Below are 17039 nucleotides of genomic sequence, written 5' to 3' on the forward strand. Positions count from 1 at the left end.
GAGCTGGCATGAGAACTGATGTCTTCTGATTCCAAGTTCAAGGTGTTTTCTAACATGCTTTATTGACTTCTAGTAGTAAACAGAAGGACACTTATTATGCTACCCTGAATGGCTTTTATTTGCCACCAAATAGCCTATTTCATAATAAATTGTTATTATTTTTTAATCTTCACTGGAGGATATGATTTCACTGATAGTAGAGGAAGAGGAAGGAGAGAGAGAAACATCAATGTGAGAGAGAAATATTGATCAGTTGTCTCCCATACGCATCCTGACTGGGATTGAATCTGCAACCTGGGTATATGCCCCCACTGAAATCATACCCTTGACCTTTCCGTGTACAGACAATGCTCCAACCAACTGAGCCACACTGGCCAGGTCCGCAGTACATTTTTATTTATCCACACATTTGAATAACAAAGACAATAATGATTTTAGACCTTTTTTTAGTGAAACCCTTTGAAAATATGAAGAAGACAAAGGATACTCTCTTAAGAAAATATACTGAGACAGTTTCACAGTCAATTTTAGAGTTTGTGGCCCTGAAGCCCATTGCACCTGGGGCCTCCAGTGAAAAAGTAATGGATGGATAATTGAAATCTTCAAATTTACCCATATCTTCACTTTACAAGTCACCTTCAAGGGTCTCCTCTACCAAGTATTTTTGAAACCGGGATTGGCCAATTTCCCAGTTGCCTCTCATTACCTCCTCTCTGAGGGGGTGAAGGGAGGGTGGGAGTCGCTGGTGAGCAGTGAACACATTCCAGGTGGAGAGCTAGAGGGTGTGCAGGAGACATTCAGGGCCTGGATTGCCCACTGCCCAGAAATCAGTTCTGGGAAATTCTGAGTAGGCAGTGTATGAAATCTCAGAGGAGAGTTGAAGGCTCCTGAACTGAGAACAGAGTGTCTATGTCCCAAAGTTTCCACCTCCTGCATAGCATAGGGAACAAATGTGCACTCTGAAGTCAGATGTCAGGTTCAAAACCTGACTCAGCAACTTCCTGGTTTGTGTGGCCAGGAATCGAATCTGCAACCTGGGTATATGCCCCTACTGGGTATATGTCCTTTTTGTGCTTCACTTTCCTCATCCGTGCAATGGGAGTAATTCAATGTTAGTTTAGCCATAAGAGCTGTTGCAAAATTCATGCAAGATAATGTGTACAAATATTTGAAGTAATGACTGGCACAAAAGAAATATCAAGTCAGCTCTGGCTTGGAGGTAGAGATGACACAAGACAACATAGGAGCAATCCTGTCCCCAAACAGGAAGCTTCAGCTTTTATTATCAAGGCCAAGAAGGAGTGTGCCAGTTTGGAGTACCAGAGTGCGACGTTGGACACAGTGAGGTAGTGCCACTATTGCTTCAGTAACCAGGCGAGGCCTGACCTTGAGCGGTGTTTGTAGTCCAAGGTGGGGCTAAACATTCAAGTTTGCGTTTCCTCCCACTTTAGTTAGTACATGTCCCCAAAATCCAGTCAGGTAAAGCATTTCATGGACAAAGGGCCTGCTTTCTTTGCAAGCACTGCATTGTCTTTGTCTTAGCCCCCGTTAGTGGTTTGTTTGCTCTGTGTCTGTGGCTGCTGAGATCTCCCAGGATTTCAACGCCATTCCCCTTGCAGGATGGCCCTTGGCTATAACTATACTCACCTTGGAAGCTCAGCAGCAGAAACAGCTTCTATTTCTTTGTATAAATGCAATGTCATCTCTGAGCCATTTTTAAATGTAAAAGCACTTAATCTTCATTATTTATTTATTTATTTTTCTTAACACAGGAAGCCTTTCAAGTCTTCTGAAATTCAGAGTTTCAATTCTGCTTCCATGACCTGAATTGCCAGCATAATGGATGCAGGTTATTTCTAACTGTATCATGCATGGAAACATTGCTGTATCGTTCTGCCCTCACTGTGGAGCCGTAGGCAGAATCTGCTTGTAGTTATCAGGAATAACATAGTGATCTCTTTGCTGTCCGTGATGACCCACAAGAAAATTTTGTGAGCCTAGAGATGAAGGAAACAAATGAAATGGACTAATGTCCCATTCAAGAGGAAAAAACAGACCCACATGTAGAGTTGTTTTATGCAAGACCATTATCAATAGTGTGAAGACTTCCCTCCAAAATACCAGGTCATCACCCATCCTCATCTTCCATTATAGCAAAAATTGACTTTGTCATCATCATACCCATAGCATCTGGCAGCTACTATACAAGTCAGGCTTCCTTACAATTTGAAATCTGTTTTACTTTATATAATAACTAGAGGCCTGGTGCACGAATTTGTGCACCAGTGGGGTCCCTGAGCCTGGCCTGTGGGATCAGGCTGAAATCGGCTCTCTGACATCCCGAGGGGTCCCAGATTGTGAGAGGGCACAGGCCAGGCCAAGAGACCTGCCAGTGCATGATTGGGGCTGGGGAGGGATGTGGGAGGTTGGCAAGCCGGGGAAGGATCGAGAGAGGGCTCCAGGGCAGATCTGGCCTGTCTCGCTCAGTCCCAACCCCAGCAGCAAGCTCACCTACCGGTCGGAGCATCATCCCCCTGGTGGTCAGTGCACATCATAGTGAGTGGTTGAGCAACCTTAGCATATTATTAGCATATTATGCTTTGATTGGTTGAACGGCCAACTGCATGACTGGACACTTAGCATATTATGCTTTTATTATATAGGATATCAATAAGGTTCTATACCAGGGGTGGGCAAACTTTCTGACTTGAGGGCTACAATGGGTTCTTAAACTGGACCGGAGGGCTGGAACAAAAGCATGGATGGAGTGTTTTTGTGAACTAATATAAATTCAAAGTAAACATCATTACATAAAAGGGTACGGTCTTTTTCTTTTTTAGTTTTATTCATTTCAAACGGGCCGTAGTTTGCCCATGGCTGTTCTATACCAAGAAGACAGATAAAATAGTAAGATCACAAAAAGATACTGAGGTAAACACTCCAATGATGATACCCAATATAATTATCACAGCTGAACATTAACATTTGGAAAAAACCTGATGGGTTACACTAGTACAGTTCTGTGTCTGAAGAAAAAGCAGGCCAGTTCTTTAAGAAAGACTGAGGTGGGGGTCTAGGGAAACTTCTCCCCAGAGATGTCATGAGGAGAACACTGATGGACACATTTTTCAGTGTCTCCATGGTGACTGGGTGATAAAGTCAAGATTAGAAAAGTGTGCTTCATCTTACATGCATAGACTTAGCATCACAATTTAGATTATACATGAGCAGGAACTGTCGATTTAACATCACAGGTGAGCAGGAAGTTGATATTTAAGAAGAGGAACAGAACATTTGACTCTGGCCATTCTTTGGAGAACCATTTGAGTTAATCATGTTTGGGAACCAAACAATAAAAGTCTTAAGAGCCATTTGAGGGTGACCACATCTGAGTTTTTATTTTCTTGTAGCTCAGACAGTTAATGGAAGCTGGAGGCACTTGCTACCACCATTTTCCAGGGTCCCTTATGGGAAGGAGACCGGGTGTTGAAAATAGGTCTGACAATGTCTGCAAGGAAAAACTAAGAATGCCAACCCTCACTAAACTACTGTCTTCTTATCAGATTCATGTGAATATCCAACTTACCTAGAGGCAATCCTCAAACTGAGGGATATTAGGTGACCAAGCAATACTTCTGTGCTCATGTGACTCCATGCTGAAGAAATTAAACAAAGGCCTCCTGGGAATGCTATAATTATGGTGCAGTGGAAAGCTGAAGGATCTGGAACAGCTTCTGGCGTAGTAGGCATGAGTCACAAATGTATTGGAATACATCATGGACATTTGCTGGATCTTGTTAAAGCCCAATCCCAGATACCATTTAATTGGTAAATATTTTAGTATGTATTGCTAAGAGATGAGGATTTAAAAACAAAACCACAACACCATTACAACTGATAATACTTTCTTAATATTTTGTCAGTGCTCATATTTCTATGGTTGCTCATACATAAGTTTTGCAGTTGATTTGTTTGAGTCAGGATTCAAACAAAGTCAATTCTTTCCATTGGTTGATGTATCTCTTAGGTCTCTTTTATTTATTTAAATCTTATTTTTATGTGTTATATGCTCTCTCTTTTTTTCATTGCCATTTACTTATTGAGTAAATTGAGTCACTAGTTTGTAGAATTTTTCACATTTTGGATTTGGCAAATTACATCCTAAAGAGGTCATTTGGTCCTGGCTGGGTGGCTTACTTGGTTAGAGTGTCGTCCTGATGCACCAAGGCGATAATTTAATAACAAACTTTATCTTTTATGTTTTGTAGGTTAGTGATTAGATATAGAGTGTTGATTAGATTCAGGTTCACTCCTTGGGCCTGGGACTTCTTATCCATCATAGGAAGGCATGCAACTTCTGGTTGTTCCTCTTTTTGTGATGTTATGGTTGATCATTTGGGTTCTGAAGTTATAGAACCATGAAAGGTTTAAAGACAATTTTTGAACTATAATGTCTTCCAGGTACAGCTAAGAGACTAGTATCAAAAATAGAAACACAAGGCAAAATGAAACTACAAGTGCAGATAATATTTATTTGAACGCACACAACACAGGCCCTGAGCTACATGCTTAGTATACATGTAAAGTGCTTAGAGCAGTCTATAGAGCAGCAGTTCTCAACCTGTGGGTTGCGACCCCTTTGGTGGTCGAACGACCCTTTCACAGGGGTCGCTTAAGACCATCCTGCATATCAGATATTTACATTATGATTCATAACAGTAGCAACATTACAGTTATGAAGTAGCAACAAAAATAATTTTATGGTTGGGTCACAACATGAGGAACTGTATTTAAAGGGCCAGAAGGTTGAGAACCACTGCTCTAGAGCATCATAAACTTAAATAATAATCAATATTATTGCTATTTAGTTTGAACCACTTGGCTCTGCTCCCTCCCTAAGGCCTCGTGATAATGCAGGAAAGAGAGGACCCTCTCATCTCATCCCACCTGGGCAGAGTGACCTGGTTGGTCAGAATTGTGAAATGGAAACTTCTCTCTGTCTTTGGTGACACTGAGCTGGACAATTTGTGGAAGTGAACAAGTGGGTTTACAATCGATGCTGCAGAGCAGGAGGGAGGAGCACTGGATGTTTTAGATTGGAGTGTGGTCAAACGGGCATTTAGAATGAGACATTGGGTGATCATGTATACACAGGGAGAAGCGCCTGGGATGGCAGCATTGGAGACCAAGAGAGCAGGTCACCAAGCTAGGAATTGCCAGGGTTTTCATCTCAAAGCAACAATTTTATGAGTGGTTCTTGTGTCAGGATAGATCCACACCTTACACCATACACTTGGGTTAACTCCTATGGGTCACAGATTACATGTAAACACAAAACCATGAAAGTACAAGACGGAAGCATGAGAAAATTCTTTATATCATGAAGGAAGGGAAGCCTTTCTACTGTGACACAAAACCCATAGTCCATACAACAAAAAATAAAAAAAAAACAACGGAATAACCTGACTCCTAAGAGTCAAGAACTTCTATGTGAAAAAAATCACCATAAGCAAGAACTTCTACATGAAAAAAATCACCATAAGCAAAGTCAAAAGACATGTGAGAAACTGGAAATAAGTATTTGCATATTATATTACAGATAAAAGGGAAACTTCCCTAACATGAAGATTTCTTAGAAACCGAGAAAAGGGCCAACAACAAGTATAAAAACGGGCAGACATGTCACAGAAAAAGAACCATGAGAGGCCTTAAACATGTGAAAAGGTGTTCAATCGCATTCATACAAAGGAAAATGCAAACTATAACTGCAATAATATTTCGTCTGTCCCCTAAGACTGGCTGAAAAAGTTGCTGTGGGGAGTGCAAAATGGTTCAACTCCTATAGAAAACCATTTGGCGGTATTTATCGAAATTAAAAATGCATATACCACTTCTGGGGTTCATCCCACAGATGCATACCTGTGTGCCCACCAAATAGCGAAAGATTGGACTCAGCTCAAAGGCTGAATACACTGATACTCAGACAGTGAAACACGATTGTTCTGTGCCATTGAGTCAGCTCTGAAAGAGAGGACCCTCTCACCCCACCTGGGCATGATCACCTATCCCCTCACATTCCCGAAGACAGAGAAGAAGTGGGTTCTAGAGGAAATTAAGCCCAAAATGAAGCTGAAGTGATTCTGCCCATGGACCTTATCCATCAGTCCCCAGGAAGGTCCTAGCCAGGATGTGCTCCTGCCTTTGTTTCCCTCCGGTCCTTCCTCTCATGCATATCCTCACTTGGCTTTCCAATGTCGCTCCCAATGCTGAATGTACTGGTGTGGGAAAGGGGGGAAGAGCAGGGAGGAGACCATCCTAAAAGCATAATTCAACTCAGAAGAATTTTCAAAAATGAGGTTCTGTTGTTCTCCAGGGAGAAAAATATTGGAGGCCAGCAGTGGTGGCTTGCATAAGCTCTGCCTTAGCGAATGCCTATGGCCATTTTACCTTAGCAGAGCAAAATGCCTGCCTGGGTGTCCTTCCCTTTGGCATTCCCAGGTCACAGCTCACTTGGCTTCCTCTTGATTTCTCAGTGCTTCATTCATTTGTCTTGAGAACCATGATTATAATGATATAATATACTAAAATTGTTATTTATTTGTATAGCAACAATCGTTTAAAGAGCACTCGCTCTGTAGCTGGCACCATACTAAGTGCCTTATCTTCCTGATCTCATTTAATCTTCCTAATGTCCTCAAGGAATGAGTTCTGCTGCGGCCCCATTTTCAAGATGGAAATATGGGCATCAAGTGGTTTGATGACTTGCCCACAGGATCACAGTGGTCAGGCCTGGAGTTGTCTTCGGTCTGCACAGCCTGCATTCTGAAGTCAGTGTCCTATCCCCCAGGGCCTGAGCTCATCCATCCCTGGCACCCCCCTAATTCTACAGCTGCCCTTCCAGGCTCATCAGGAATAGCCTAGCCCTCTTTCCTGCTTTCTCTGCCACCACTTTCCTGGGGCCCTGCTCCCTGCCCAAACCAAACTGTTTCCTCTTTCTTTCCCATGACCTTCCTTTTCCTTGTGTTCTTTTCTTTCCCAGAAAGGCCCTTCCTGCCCCTCCTCACCCTCTGGACCTCCACCGATCAAAACGCACTCACACTTGAAGGTCCTCTTAGATGCCAACTTCTCCTTGAAACACCGAGTGTGTGACCCCTTCAGGCTGGGAATTGTGTTTTTGCCTCCGACTTGCTCTGCTTACAGTGTGGCTAAAAGGTTTCCACCGCTGTAGCCCTCCTGACGGCGCCCAGGGTGAATGCCCTGCCTGTCCACAGGCTCCGGAGAGGCACGGCGATCTTTCTGGACATCTGTTTTATCCTTCAAATGGGCAAAAAATTGTATCCTATGCCATGAAGAACCTATGCTTGTTTCGATATCAAAATAATGTTGTTTTCCAAGATCATTAGGTGAGATGTGATTTCAGGAGGATGTGTTTTCCCGAGTGCAGGGAGCTCCCTCTATCCCTGGAGATGGATACCCGAGTTTAAGAAACAGGTGACCAAAACACAAAGCCCATAAAGGCAACACTGCATCTTGCTCCCAGCCCCTGCATTGTAGAACTTTCTTTATATTTGTTCAATGAATTACATGTTGACACACCTCCCAAAGAGTCTAAACATTATTTCTCAGCAGATATAACGTCCCTTGTAACCAAAGCTATTTGATTAATTTGCTCAATGAAGCTATGTGTTAGACATGGTACAAGCCCACCAACACAGTTCGTGTTCCCAAGCTCTAATTTGTGGAGTCCCTAGAAGGTTCTGTTGCATTTCCATTTCAGAAATGTACATATTGGAAACAGAGCCAGACCACATTTTTAACTTGCTACATTTGTACTAGAGCCCTCCTACCTTCATATTTGTTACCTTCTCTTGCTTCTCAATCCTAAGAGCCCAGATGCTAATCTGAGATGGCCCTGCTGCAGCACACCCAGTCCCTCTTCACCCTCACCCTCAGGTGCTACAAGCGAAATCATTTCCCTTCTGGAGGGACCTCCCACCAGCTTAGAGCAGCTCCCTCAGAGGGTGGCAGAGAGGCGGGGAGCTTCCACCCCTGTGTGATTGGATGGCAGTAATTTTATCTCCATGCTTCCACCCTTCATTTTTGGAGCAAGGAAACTGTCCTAACAAACCCACAAAGGAGGTCATGTATGTTATAGGTTTGCAGGAACTCACTCAAGCTCTGTCAATGGAATGGCCCTTCCCAATTGTCCTCCACTGACACTTCTGTACCCCCACATCAGTAGTCATTAAATATGGGATGCCCCTAGGAGGGGGGTATCTCCTTGCGCTGTCATCAACTCAGGACAATGGGAAGAGGGCTCAGCTTTGAGCTGTTGGCATCAACACTGCCAGTAGGGGATGAGTGTCTCAGACCGGGATGGAGGTGTTGGGATGGGGATATGAGCAGCACCCACTATGCTAAGTGCTCAGCCACATAATAAAGAGGCCAGTATGTGCCTAAAGCACTCTGCCTTCATTAATAAGGTACAAATGACATTCAGCCCTTTTAATAATAGAATATGCTCCTTCACCAAAATCTTGGATGTGAGGCACTTTTGGGAATGGGGGAAAGTTAGACCCAAGAAAGATACGACTTTCATGGGGGAAATGGTAGGTAGGGGAGTCACACCCCCACTCACTCCCACCAGGGGCCTCCCATCACAGCTGGGCCAGTTCAGGGAGGGGAGACACCCCGAAACCCCAAGCCTGAGCCTTGGTTCATAAAGGATGAGGCTCACTCCCTAAGGGAGCCCCTGGTGCTTTCTGGAGAAGAAAGAACATGTTCAAAAGACAAACAAGGAAGGAAAAGGCTCTACTCAGGACAAAAAGGCAAGGAAGTAAATATGCAAGTAAAAGATCTTCTTATCTCTGACAAAAGAAGAGCTTGCTCTTACAGAAGGGAATGCCAGAACAGGCCCACGCATCCTGTTAGTGCAGGGCCAGCATTTCAGGAAGAATCAACTGCACCACCGTTCTCCCACGGTGACAGGAAAACTCTGGGCTAACGACTGGTGTCCTTCTCAGCTTTCTCAAAGGAATGGGAGAGCTGATAGCCGCCACTGGGCACCTCTGCCCCTCACCTCTGTGGGCAGTAGATCCTGTCTCCCATGATTGGCACCTCAGTGTCTTGGACCCAGCCCCAGGCAGTGCCTCAGAACCATTACAGAAAGTGGCAAGCAAACAGCAACTCAGGAAAACACTTTAACTCTCCTTTCTCCTCAGGGTATCATTTTATAAAGCTTGATTTAGAAATATTTTGATTAGCAAACCATCCACTGCATGTCTAACAGATGTTCTATGAAAGAAACAAAAATTAAAATGTCTTAGCATCTTAAAATATGGAAGAGGAATGTAATGAGAATAATGGCTACTGATTAACCACCTCCTGTTTTTAAGCATTGTTTTGAGCATGGTTAGGCCCTTAATCCTTACTCTAACCCTATCTGGTAGGGGAGCCCACAGAGGCACAATAAGATCAGGTCTCAATTAAACGGCAGAGCCTGGATTCCAAGCCAAGAAGTTAGAGCTAATAAAAAGCCTACACTTGTCAACATTGTGCCTTCCGATAGCCAGGCCATTTGCTGAGTTTGAGGTGCATGTGAATTTTCTTGGACCTATAGATACTGAGCCTTCACGAGAATGTGTAGACCCTCCATGTGCAAACAATGAAACACACATTCTCACCGTGGGTAGTGGCTCTAAGTGTGATCATAAAATTTCCCATCCTTCCCATCAGCTTAAATATTAGAGACAGATAAAAGCTCTAAAGACATAGTAAGAATAGAGAGTGGATGAATTAAATGCTCATTCCCTCTGTGATAAAAGGCAGCACCAACACAGCCTAAAACGACAAAAGACCTCAAGCCCAGAGTGGTATTAAACCGCCACCCAACCTCACCGAAGGCTACTTGTTCAATTAAAACTCTGCTCTAAGCCAAGCCCAAGCCAATCCCCGGGCCCCTCTTCCAGAGTTACCTATGCCCCAGTTTAAAGAGAAACTAAGATGAAAGTTCCAGATTCGTTCTGCCCAGATCAGTTGGCTGACATTGCAAACACATGTCCTGCACATGCAAAGACCAGTCCTACACAGACCCACTTGGGTTATAGTTTGTGAAGTGTAATCACAGAACAGAGATTAAACTAAGCACAGCCTCCTCTTAACTGGAGGTGTCATTACAAAAACTGAAATGGATGGCACCTCTGACGCTGTGTCATTCTAGGGGAACACATTTCTCGCCCTTGTCCTGCCAAGAAGCAATCCTCCAAATGCGGAGTATTTCCCAGTTGGACAAATAGTGATTCAGTTATCCACTTTGCCAACACCTCAATACTTAGAAACCCTGTCAAAACTCATTTTCCCCGCATATCCACTTGTAAACTCCACAGCCCTGTAGCCAGGTTCAGCCTCTGTTATTGCCTTTGGAGGACCCTCTAACCTTTAAGCTTCCCGCTGGTGTTGAGAAATGCTGCCTCATTTTAGTTTTTATTGTTATAGTTATTATTAATTTCTCATATACCTTTAAAGTAGTTTAACACTGATTTAGAACACTATATAAACAGTTTAATCTTAGGAAAGAATGTGATTATAAAGATTTTTTTTACAAGATCGATGCAATTTCTAAAATATACATTTTTAGGATCTCCTCAATTGGTGCCCATGTAAGATTTTTTAAAAAATCAACAAGCCCGAAAAACCCCATAGGAGTTAATTATTTGTTCTTTTAGTCTTGATAGTCTCTCAGAAACAAAATTTTATAGCTGAAAAGGATCTTCAAAACCTGCACTTTAAAAGTCAAGGGCATAAGGTCCTGCAGCAACACACTAACCCTCAGACCTTCTTGGAGCTTGTTTCAAAATAAAATGCAATTCGTATTTTGGGATATGCATATGCGTATAAAACAATAAAAATCAAATCAAATAAAGCAGTCTCAATCTTACTGTTTATTACCAACACAAGGCTAGTAAAAATGAAAAGCAGGAGTTTTGTTTTCATTGATTTCTGAGACTTTAAAGAGGATAGGTGAAGCATTTTTCTTTCTTTCTCTCACCTCCTTCTACCCCATCTCCTACTTACTCCTCCCCACCGGGATACTTGGCATTTTTATCTTTATCACAAGCCACGGATCTGAGGGGAAGGCAATGCCAAGATCTAAAATCAACACTGCCACAGCCAATGTGAAAAACATTTCCTCCTCCAAGGTGCCGGCAAACAAACAATGTTACCAACAGCAATAAACATAAAAATGGTAAACCATGTCTAGGATGGAAGCGTGCCTTCTATTACTTTACACGTCTAGAGAGCAGTGTTATTTAACGATGTTGAAAGGCCAGGAACTTCCACCTCCTCAATTATCCTGATTCTCCCATTGAGCAGTGTTTTTTTCCAAAAGTTTATCTTCTTTAGCGCAAGTGGCTGAGTCAATGGCCATCTCCCCGACGGCCCCGCCCCCAGCTCACTGTGCAGATGGTTCCACTTAACCAGAAGGCGGTGATCACCTGTGTGAGGGCAGGGGGACGGAGGAGTCTTGTTTTCAAAGACAGCCAACCAAGGGCAGCAAAGGGAGGCTGAGGAGGCAGCGTGCCCCTTTTCCAGCTGTTTCCGAGAGGGATGAAAATGACAGTGTAAAAATGCACAGGAGAGACGTGGAAGAAATGGATGTAAGTGTGTTTTTGTTTGTCATGTTAAGATGTCCACAGAAGTGAGGGAGGCCAGTCAGTCCTGCCTGCCTGTATCCCTGAAAATGCTTGCAAAGCAAGAAGCATTGCATTACATCATCCCTCCCCTAAATCACAGAGTCTCAAACGTTAATGCACATTAGAATCACCCGGGCAGCTCTTAAAACCCAGTTTTCCGGGCTGCCTCCGGACAAATTCAATCAGAATCCTTGCGGGTGAGGCCAAGAATCAGGATGCTCTAAGGGTCTAAGCCAGTGGTTCTCAACCTCCTGGCCCTTTAAATACAGTTCCTCACGTTGTGTCCCAACCATAAAATTATTTTCGTTGCTACTTCATAACTGTAATGTTGCTACTGTTATGAATCATAATGTAAATATCTGATATGCAGGATGGTCTTAGGCGACCCCTGTGAAAGGGTCGTTCGACCACCAAAGGGGTCGCGACCCACAGGTTGAGAACTGCTGCAGCCTCCACCCCCCCACACCGCTGCCTGCCCAAGGCCAACGTGCAGCCACCTGGAGAATCAGTGTCTTCCAGAACCTTTTGCATAAGCAGGACTCGCTGAAGTGGTCTGCATCCCAAGGCACTGAAACTGAACATTGATCCTAGATGGCTGTGCAGCTGGCTGAGTGCAGCCATGGGGACAGAGGAGCACTCAGTCGGCAGTGGAGATGCGGGTCTTTTCCTGCACACAACCGGCAGACCCTGTCTAATATTTTCCATCCTGGGCAATGAGATCACAAACTCCAAAACCCTAAATCAAAACCGGAGGCATTACGGGTCTTCAATGAAACTCCATAGCTCATACACAAGGGAGAGGGAGGAGAAAATTAAAGCCATCACCCAGCTGCGGACATACTATTCACATACATACATGTAGCAGGCTGTGGGATACTGCGGCGAGTAAAGAGAAAAAGACATCAAGCAACAGTGAGTTCAGAGGGACCAACCAGACTGGCAGTAAAACCTTCCTCAGGAATAAAAATCTTGTCCCCGAAGGAAAGTTCATCATAAAAGACACTGGACCTCTGACAAGGAAAACAATTAAAGTGGCATTGCAGAGTGAAATAACATAGAGATACACTATGAAAAATTAAATGAATATACAGGAGGTCCGACGTCGAGGAGCATATGCAATTCCAATGGGTTTCAAGACTTCTGAGCTTACATGGCCTTTATTTCCAAAATAGCAATGTTTACAAATTGTACGCTGGGTACAAAAAGTAAAGTCGTTAACATCTAGCTGTGAATGATCATTTTAAGCACTCAAGAACTGTGTAACCGAAGAAGGGGGTCAGCACTCTGGCTTTACAGTCCCTTGGTGGGAGGGGGAGTTTGAAATAGTCCACCAGCAGGTTTGACTGTTCTTTTGTACCGAATGTATTAATACAACAATCATTCCACAAACCTCCTAACTACCCTGTTTCTAGCACTTGAATTATGGATGTGTGTGTGTGTGTGTGTGTGTGTGTATGTGTGTGTGAGTGTACGCATGCCCTCGCTGAAGACTGGAGAGAACTGTTCTTTAATAAGAAATCAAACAAACCCAGGTACACCAGGACTGGCTGGGCATTGTCTTTAATTCCAGGAAAAGGGGTATACAGGTGCCCTTCAGTTTGCATGTCCTCCATCCAGTCACCAGGTTCTGTGTCCAGGGAGGATGAGAAGTTTCCAAAGCATCCCAGGGCAGCGCACTTCAAGCTGCTTCCAATGAGGCTTGCTGCTGCGGGTGTCTGACACTTGTCCCTATTTGCAGCAGAGCAAAGTCACAGGGCCTCCTGCAGGCAGCAGCACCTCCTCCACTGTTGTCTTTGCGAAGCATCTTGTAAGGTAGTCACCACCCCCCCCCCCCTGCTCCCTTAAAAAATGCCACTTCTATCCCTTGTATCTGGGTGGCTACGCCTAGATCTCTCCTTTTCCAATGACCAAGCCCCTGTACAGGAGGTATGACACCCTGGACATCTTTAAATTTCCCAAATATTTCCGTTTTAATATTGCTGTTTAGACTCTTAGCTACTGTCGCATAAACATTTTTGAGAGCTCATTGTAAAGGGGGTGCATTTTGACCAGTGCCCAAAGCCCTTTGCAGGCTTTTATATTGATGCGTTGAAACGACATAGATCTATAGGTCACTTAATATGAGGGGAAATTTGCCATGCGCGTTGCCAGGGACAGGAGGGAGACATAAGAGCAAGAAAGGAAACCCTGAACTTAGCACTCGTGAGAATATACTCCTGAGAGTGACAAGGACACGCGTCTTTCAGAAGACTTCACGAAACCATCCCTACAAAAATGGCACTAGCTGTGTGTAGTCTATTTTAACCGCCCAAACGCCTCATTAAAACTCTTCTACTCCAAAAGAAATGTAAATGTCGTAGTCAGACGCCTGCATCGCAGGGTAGAAAGCACCTTGGATCTTTGTTTGCGATGCGCAATTTCCCCGTTTATTTCTAGTGGGGGCTTCTCCGAATACCCCTTTTCTAATTTTTTTCCTATGCCTAGTCTAAACGAACTCCGGGAACTGTTCTGTTATTCACTCAGAAGATATTCATCTAGCCTTGCTTATCCATTTCATTTTAGGAAAACGAAAAACAAGGTCTTTTGCTTCTCTTCCTTTGCATTTCAAGGACATTCTCCGCGGGCGGCCAGCAGCCGGTGTGGTCGGGAATCGCCGCGCCACGGCAGACCGGATCCGCTTGGGACAACACACAGCCCCAGGCTAGCAAACGAAACGCGAGGCGAGGCAAAGACCAGCGAGCCCCCCGCCGTCACAAGCGGTCTGGGAGCCGAGGGCGCTAGTTCCCGGTCCTGGGGTTTGGGAAGCATGCGGGTCCCAATCTGCAGCGGCAGGTGCAGGGGGCAAAGACCCACCTCCCTTCTCCGCGAGGCCGCTCGTCCGGGAGGAAGCGCTAGCCCACCCGCAGGGGGCCCAAATCCGCCCGGAGTCCACCTTTTTCCTCCTCCCCGCCCCCCTCTCCCCTGCAGTCACTCCGGGTGGGGTTTCGTGACTGCGTCTCCCATCCCGCTGGCCAGCGAGCTAATTCTCCGTTCGAGCGCTCCCAGAGGGCTCGCAGTTCCCTGCTCTGGGTCAGCTCTTCCAACCATTTCTCCCCTTGCAGCTAGCCACCTCTTATTACTCTCTTTACGCGGGATCTTGTTTGCAAAACTGTGGGTGTGGGGAGGGGCACAATGTAACCTGGTGCATAAAGTGCGTTTGTAGCCCGCGCTGCTTTTTTTTTTTTTAAAGTAAAATTGAAAATAAAACGAAGAGATTCGGTTTACCTTTGTTTTCCAACCACAAGACTCACCGCACAGTGCTCTTAAAATCGGAACAAAAGCGCTCGGCCTGAGCTGAGCCAGGTCGCAGGCTGGAACGTGGAGGGGCCCTCAGGCCCCAGGCGCGGCTGTTTGGGGGAACCCAGGATCCCGACCTTGCTCTCCAGGCGGGAGGCGGGGGGCACCGGCGTTGGTCGGCCGTCCGGCCCAGGCTAAGCCCGGGCCCTCCGGGGACGCTAGCGGCCCGTGTTTCCTCCTTCTCGGTGGCTGAACCAAAAGGCGCCGAGCCCGTGGTGGCTCTTTCCGCCCTGCGGGACCCTTGAGAGGGACTTTCACTTGCTGGTTTAGGTTCCTCCTGAAGACCTTGAAACGCACGGGCACCCCGAACAACCTGGTCTATCGCGACGGGCACGTTTTATGGGTACCCAGATAATTCCCCGAAACTGTGCCACCAAGAGTCACAGAGACGCAGGAGAGGTGAAGCGGGGGCGACTGTCGCTCCAGGGACGACCTTGTCACTGAAACTCTCGCAGCCTTAACATTCAAGTTCTGGGCTCAGGTGGCAAGTAATCACCCGAGACCCTTCTTGCCGCCGCTTGCCCAGTCCCTAGGAGGGCAGGCACCCTCTTCCTGCCTCCTTTTGGCCTCACGCTTTTGGCACGGACCTTGCCTCTCCTTGCTCTGCCTTGGGAAACCTGGGTCCGTTCCCGAGGCCCCTCGGGGCCCCTGACGTCCGTCCTCCGCCTCTCTGGGCGTCCAGCACCCGCTAGACGCGTCACGTCCCCGGTGCCCGCGCGCGCCCTGAGCTCGGCGACTTGCGTCCCTCTGGGAGCCGCTCTGCATCTGGTTCCACGCTGCGCCCAGGGCGCTCAAAACAAGGGAGCCAGCCCCAGCCAAACCCACACTGACATGGAACCCGCGAGCTTTATACCTCCGCGCGCTCAGCGCCGGCCGCGTCGCCGCTTCCCGGTCGTGGAGAGGACCAAGCTGCATCCCCCGGAGGTAGGAGAGACGTTTGCTTTCCTTCTGCAACCCCACCTTTGGGCCGCTTCTCCCCTAACTCAGTCGGCCTAGGGAAGCTTCGGAGTCGGTCCGCGGGCCGACAGGGGGCGACAAACCGTAAGCTTTTCCGGAGGCTGGCGGTGAGCGGGGTGCTGGGAGTGCTGGGAGTGCTGGGAGTGCTGCGGCGTCCCCCACCTGGCTGCTGGCTGCTGGCTGCTGGCTGCTGGAGAGATGGGGAGTGGGAGGACGGTAGGATGGGAGTCAGGGCGGACGGGCTCTGGAGCCCCAGCGAGCCCCCAGGCGGTTTCCCAACCGTCTACCCCAGGCCCGCACGGCCTTCACCGAGCGGAATGGGGAGGTGATGCCGTTCTAGACAGCACCTCTTTGCCAGCGCCTGGCGTTCCACTGGCCGAGGTGGGACGATGACGGCGAACCAGCTCTTACCGAAGTGCCATCAGCTTTATTATCTTTTTTTCCGAGCGTGCCTGTTTACTCTTAGCCTTCAGGGGAAAGAAATGACCTTAGCTGTTTCACCACATCTCGGATGCACTGGGTTATGGACACTGCGGTTTCCAGCTCTAGGAATCAACCTTTTTGGTCTTTGGGGCCCGACTTGAAATTCAGGTAACAAAAGTTTAGATCAGGGACAAACAGGGTCCCAAGAATCTAGACAGGCCCTAACCGGTTTGGCTCAGTGGATAGAGCGTTGGCCTGTGGACTGAAGGGTCCCAGGTTCGATTCCGGTCAAGGGCGTGTACCTGGGTAGCGGGCACATCCCCAGTAGGGGGTGTGCAGGAGGCAGCTGATCGATATTTCTCTCTCATCGATGTTTCTAACTCTCTATCCCTCTCCCTTCCTCTCTGTAAAAAATCAATAAAGTATATTTTTTAAAAAAGAATCTAGCCAGAACTGAGCAGAGCGCCTCCCTCCGCACGCAGCCTCGGAGAGCCCCGCGGCTGGTGCGTGCAGCCCGCTGCTCTGCTTCTTTGCAGAGCCCCTGCCTCGGGTTTGCGCACCGTAATTCAAACCGCCCCTTTACCCTGTCCCCATCCCGACCTTGCCCCGACCTTGCCCCACCCTTCCCCA

This window comes from Myotis myotis, unplaced genomic scaffold, assembly GCF_014108235.1.
Source record: "Myotis myotis isolate mMyoMyo1 unplaced genomic scaffold, mMyoMyo1.p scaffold_m19_p_9, whole genome shotgun sequence".
In the NCBI taxonomy this organism is placed as follows: Eukaryota; Metazoa; Chordata; class Mammalia; order Chiroptera; family Vespertilionidae; genus Myotis; species Myotis myotis.